The following is a 7,056-nucleotide window of genomic DNA, read 5'->3' as shown; positions in this document are numbered from 1 at the left end:
CGGTTCCACTTCCCTAAGGTGACCTAGGAGGTTGAATCATATCATATTAGCCCTTCGTCACATGTTTACCCCAGCGGACCTCTATATTTGGGTAAATGTGGGAGGAGGGTTTTAAAGAATGGTATCGGACCATGGTTCACCCCTTGGACTAGATGAGTGATATGATGGTAATGAATTCATGTCATTTGCATATGTGTTCTCATGTTTATGGCTTATGCACTAGCTTTGTATGGATGGTGTTGGTTATGGTTGTAGTGGTGTTGCCATGTGAAAGTTAAGGGCGTTGTTGTTGGATGTGTTTATCATGAGTTTATGTTAGTTACGCAGTGGATATGCATGTCAATGTTTGTATGTAATGTGTATGTGTGTGTTTCACACATATGTTATTATGCATGCATTGTGTCTAGTTGGTGTTTTGGTTGTATTATTATGCATGGGATAATGATGTGTGGTGATTATGGTCATGCATCGAACACTGGATAATGGTCGAGATAATGATTAAATGCTTATATGATTATGTTTATGTGTGTGTGTGTGTGTGTGTATTATGATAATATTTTTGGTCTTACAGATGAGATATCCTCCACGAATTATACTGAGGTACGTTGGTTTGTTTATGATTTGGTTTAGCTAACATAGTATGTCATGCAGGAAGAGATCAAGATGACTAGCAAGATGGTAGACTACAAAGATTATCCCTATGAATCAGATGAGCATCATGGTGTTGGGCACTCTTTTGACTTAGCATAAACATTGAGGAGTTTGAAGGAAGAAATAAGAAGTTGCAAAGTAGATAATGACAAAATCATGTAGGCACAGAAAAAACAAGCAGAAGTCAATGCAATGATTCTTTTGAGTTTGTCAAAGTTGCAAAGACAGGGACCACTCTGGATCAACTATGGACATGAGGATGGGACTAATGGGTCATATGGTAGTAGGTCTCATGGTGGTCACATGTCAGATAGAGATGACATGATCAGAGGAGGTAGATTCTTGGATACTCTGGATAGGAGAGGTGATGGACACAAGTACTATTCTAGTTCTGGTTTTGACAAGCACTATGATCGTTATCATTATTATCTTTACAGGAAGAGTGATAGGTGATACTAGCCAAATGAGTTTAAGAAATCTAATCCACCTACCTTCTATGGGTATTTGAAGAAGCCAGAAGATGGAGAGGCTTGGTTACTTGGCATGAATAAATTCTTTGAGTTCCATAATTACACAGATAATATGAAGGCCAAAGTAGCTATCTTCAGCCTGAAAGGTAAAGAAGATATATGGTGGGAAGATCTGAAGTGGTTCATAGACATCAAGATAGAAGAGTTGAGCTGTTATGAATTCAATAGACTTTTTACAAAGAAGTACATGTCAGAAAGGTACTACTACAGAAAAGCCAAGGAATTCTATGAGCTTAAAATGGGATCGATGACAAATGAGGAGTATATGACTAAGTTCCTGGAAATATTGAGGTATGTATCATATATTAAGGATGAGAATACTAAATTTTAGAGGTTTGTGAGTGGATTTCCATTAGCATTTAGAGATCAGATTGAGTATGATGAGCCTCGGTCACTTGAGGAAGTTATTGGGAAATTAAAGCATTGTTATGAACAGTCAAAGTGTAAGACATAATCTCAACAAGGATGGAAAGGGAAAGATAAAGGTAAAGGTAAATGGCAGCCAAAAAGAACAAGGCCTTAGAATGCATAAGAGAAAGAAAAAGTTGCACCTTACAAGAAGTTCAACGTAGCTAGACAGGGACATGGGCCACAACCTCGAGGGTTGCAAAATAGAGGTGATGGTACTAGACGGTTGGAATGTTGGATATGTTGTAAGGAGCATCTCAAGAGAGATTGTGTTGGGTCCCTATAATACTAGTGATTACCCCATTACTATTGTAGTTATACCCCTTATTTATATTGTTGTGCCCTTATTACCCCCATATTGTTATTTCTGTGCCCCATAGAATCCCTCTATTGTTATTTTTGTGGCTTTATATTATTATTGTTAGGTCGGCTGGATTATATTGTGACTCCTTAGACTCCTATATATAGAAAGGAGGTTTTGTCATTTGTATCATCAAAGAATTGTTCATTTATGTAATGTAAAGGAGGTTTCCCCCTCGAAGAGGCTAATTTCCAAGGCGTTGATCTTTCTTTTCTATCTTTTCCTAAGCTGGTTTCATAACATTTGGTATCAGAGCTTTGGATTCTAGGGTTTCGCTGCTCCAAACAGGTCACCGTGGCAATTTCGCTATAACTTTTTTTCTGTGACGTTTCAGAAGTCGCAAAAAAAAACCCATTTGAGAAGAAATCGTGTTGAACCTTGGGTCCTAATTTCAGATCGTTTCGCGCGATATTTGCGGATATATGCTCTGAGGAAGTTGGTCTTTTTGCAGACTCCTGAATTAAATTCAAAACAGGTGACCTAGGGAAAATCATCATAACGTTTTCTCTAGGGATTGGATTGAAATTTCGTAAGAAGGTACAGAAAGAGGACGGACTGTAGTTTCTTGTATATCTGTTTCAGAACCAAAGGTCTAAAATTGTACACGTGGCACTTCATACAATTCACTCTTCTAGTAAGGTCTATAATCAGGTCATCTTGGGAGATTGTGCATAACTCTTTCTTGGAGAATCCAATTTGGATCAGACTAGTGGCATTGGAAAGAGGACATAGAGAGCTACTACAAGTCACAATTTCAGAACTAGATGATTGCAAAGTACAGAGATACATCAGAGGCAATATCAAGCTCCTACAAAGTGAAAAAAGGTGTGTAGATTTTTTTAAATTTTTGCTTTAGCTTGGTTTGAAAATTTATTTTGAAGGAATTCAAAGGGCATAGTAGAGCATTATTATCGGTAACTGATGCCCCGAGGAAAGAAAATGCAAACACCTAGTAAGGAACCTGAAAGCTCTAGCATGACTCATGAAGAAGACGAAGAAATGCAACATGATATATCAAAATTACAAGACCAAGTGCAACAACTGTCCCTTGGACAAAAAGGAACATAATCTAAGATGGATGGTTTAAAGAAAGATGTAGAAGCTAAGATGGATGGTTTAAAGAAAGGTGTAGAAGCTAAGATGGATTGTTTAAAGAAAGGCGTAGAAGCTAAGATGGATGGCATGGAAGCTAAGGTGAATGGCATGGACGATAAAATTGATGGCATGGATGATAAGATGGAAGAATTGAAGATAAATATGAATAAGTTGCTACAAGAAATGGTCACTAAGGGTGAAAGAGTACTAAAGGAAACTCATGATGAGAACAAAAGAAATGTTAATCATGATTCCATAGACTCTAATGTTGGATCGAAGATTCACCATGTTCCAAAAATCGATATGAGGAAGTTTGATGGCAAGGATCCCGCCACATGGATATTACAGATGGAGCAATTCTTCGATCTCAATAATGTGCAAAACACACAAAAGGTACGTATGGAAACTTTATATTTGGAACCAAATCAGTTTGTATGGTATCAATGGCTTTGTTCTCGTAAACAATTTATCACTTGGGCAATTTTTACGGAAGAATTGATAGCACATTATGAGGATACAAAAAGCAACACTTTTTTTAGCCAATTGATAAGTCTCAAACAAAAGGGTTCAATAATGGAGCACATTGAGGAGTTCCAAAAATTGAACATAAGGGTAAAAGATATTCCAGAGGAGCATAGGATTGATGTGTTCATAGGGTCTTTAAAGGATAATATCCAACATGATGTGCGCCTTTGGGAACCTGATTCATTAGAGAAGGCATTCAGGTTAGCAAGAAAAATGGAAAGCAAAATTATGGCAACTAGGAAGCATACCATTCACAACTATAAAGACGGAAGTGTTGTTGCCCATAGTCTTCCACAACCTACAAGGTTGACACCACAACAATTGGAAGAAAAAAGAGCAAAAGGGCTTTGTTACAATTGTGATAGCAAATACACAAAAGGTCATAAGTGTGCTGAGAAGAAATTATTCTACATAGATTGTGAAGAGGAAGAAGAAAAGGAGCAAGAAAGGTCAAAAGAAGAGGATATATTCCAGGAACAAAGCCTAGATGAAGAACAAATAAATCCGACCATATCTTGTAATGCATTGGCGGGAATTACCACTCCTCAAACCATCAAGATAGAAGGACAAATCAAGAAGAAAAAGGTAATAGTGTTGATTGATTCAGGAAGCACCCACAATTTTATTCATTGTAAGGTAGCAAAAGAATTGAATTGCTTCCTATATCCAGCACCAGAGTGTCAAGTGATGATTGCAAATGGAGGAACAATAAATTGTTCTGGAAAGTGCCATAATATCAAGCTATCCATGGGAGAATATGTATTGACTAGCCCAATGCTTTCCATTCCAATGGGAGGTGCTGATGTTGTACTAGGAGTCCAATGGCTACAATCCTTGGGTACAATAGCTTTTAATTTTCAAGAACTTTTCATGAAATTTTCTGTGGAAGGAAAGGAAGTTGAATTAAGGGGTATTGCAGGGAAACCAGGAAAGATAATCAGCTCTAATGGCATGACAAAGCTTCTAAAAAAGGAGCAAAGAGGTGTAATTGCACAATTATGTTCGCTAGATGTTTCCACATTGGAATCATCTATTTCTCCAGATCTCCAAAAAGTCCTGGACAATCATTCCAAGGTATTTGAGACTCCCAAAGGTCTCCCACCTATGCGTGATCATGATCATGCTATTCATCTGATTCCAGGAAGTGTTCCTCCAAACATCAGGCCGTACAGATATCCCTATGTCCAAAAAAGTGAAATTGAACGTATGGTTGCAGAAATGCTAGAGGCTGGTATAATTCAACCGAGTCAAAGTTCTTTCTCAGCTCCAGTAGTATTGGTGCACAAGAAGGATGGATCATGGCGCATGTGTCCAGATTATAGGGAGCTCAACAAGCTCACTATTAAAGATAAGTTCCCTATTCCTGTCATTGATGAATTATTGGATGAATTGCATGGATCAATTTACTTCATCAAGTTGGATCTTCATTCGGGATATCATCAAATCAGAATGAAGATTGACATTCTGAAAACAGCATTTAGAACTCATGAGGGTCATTATGAATTTTTGGTCATGCCTTTTGGCCTTACCAATGCACCTTCAACATTTCAAGGTTTGATGAATTCAATTTTCAAACCATTCCTTAGAAAATTTGTGTTAGTATTTTTTGATGATATACTAATCTACAGCAAGTCTTGGAAGGATCATGTTGAACATGTTGACAGGGTGCTACAACTATTGGAGGAGAAACAATTATATGCAAAAAGATCCAAATGTTTCTTTGGAGTCCAGGAGGTGGAATATTTGGGTCATATTGTATCTCATGAAGGAGTTAAGGTAGACCCTAGCAAAATTAAAGCCATTAAGGAATGGAAAATCCCCACATCCATAAAGCATCTGCGAGGATTTCTTGGGTTGACAGGGTATTATCGCAAGTTTGTTAAGAATTATGGGAGAATAGCAGCACCTCTAACAACATTATTGAAGAAAGATTCATTTTCATGGACTCCGGAAGCAACAAAGGCCTTTGAACATCTTAAAGAGGCAATGTGCCAAGCACCGGTCTTAGCTACACCGGACTTCACAAAAACCTTTATTGTGGAATGTGATGCTTCAGGAAATGGAATTGGTGCTGTTCTAATGCAAGATGAAAGACCCATTGCTTTTGAAAGTCGTCCAATCAAGGGAAAGTTTTTAAGCAAAGCTATTTATGAGAAGGAAATGTTGGCAATACTCCATGCACTTAAGAAATGGCGACCCTACCTAATGGGAAGACACTTCAAGGTAAAAACGGATCATGATAGCCTTAAATACTTTTTAGAACAAAGATTATCCTCTGAAGAGCAACAAAAGTGGGTCACAAAGATGTTGGGTTATGACTTTGAAATCATCTACAAAAAAGGGAAGCAAAATGTGGTGGCAGATGCACTCTCAAGAAAGGATGAGGATGTGGAAGCATTGTTGTGTGCCATTTCTATTATCCAACCAGATTGGATAAACGAAGCAAAGGAGGAATGGAAGAATGACGAAGAAGTGTGGGCACTTATTCGAAAGCTACAACAAGATTCCAGTACTTCTGATACATTTAGCTGGCAAAATGATTCGTTATGGTACAAAGATCGCTTATACCTCTGTAAGAATTCCCAGCTAAAACAAAAGATTCTTATGGAATTGCACACTTCTCCCTTAGGAGGGCACTCAGGATTTTTAAAAACTTACCACAGGGTTAAGAAGGAATTTTTTTGGGATGGCCTTAAATCAGATATTCAAAAGTTTGTGGCGGAATGTTTGGTTTGCCAACAAAATAAAGTTGAAACAATTAAGACACCGGGTCTATTACAACCTTTATCCATTCCAAGCCAACGTTGGGAGGAGGTTTCAATGGATTTTATCACAGGTTTACCCAAGTCTGAGGGAAAGAGTGTCATCATGGTGGTAGTTGACAGACTTACCAAGTATGCACACTTTTGTGCATTATCACATCCATTTAAAGCCAGTACAGTTTCTACTGCATTTATGGAAACAGTTCAAAAGCTACATGGAAACCCAAAGATTATTGTAAGTGACAGAGATCCCATTTTCACTGGAAATTTTTGGACAGAATTATTTTCTTGTCTTGGTACTCAGTTAGCTCATAGCTCATCTTATCATCCTCAATCTGATGGGCAAACTGAGATAGTAAACAAATGTTTGGAAGGATATCTTCGTTGCTTTGTATCTGATAAACAGACACAATGGGTCAAATGGTTGCCTCTGGCTGAATGGTGGTATAACACTTCCTTCCATACAGCAACAAAAATGACCCCATTTATGGCACTTTATGGGTATCAACCACCATCCATCACATCATATTTAAGAGAAAATTCTAAGGTTCAGGCAGTGGAACATCACATCGAACATCAACAACAAGTCCTCCAACTCTTAAAGGATAACCTCGTGTTGGCACAAAATAGAATGAAACAACAGGCAGATCAACATCGCAGTGAAAGAAGTTTTGATGTAGGTGATTGGGTATTCCTACGGCTACAACCATATAAGCAAATGTCC

This window comes from Pinus tabuliformis, chromosome 2_2, assembly GCF_031772625.1.
Source record: "Pinus tabuliformis cultivar Carrire ecotype Pingquan chromosome 2_2, CPIR1, whole genome shotgun sequence".
Taxonomy (NCBI): Eukaryota; Viridiplantae; Streptophyta; class Pinopsida; order Pinales; family Pinaceae; genus Pinus; species Pinus tabuliformis.
The sequence above is the reverse complement of the archived record's forward strand: the minus strand, read 5'-3'. Positions refer to the sequence as shown.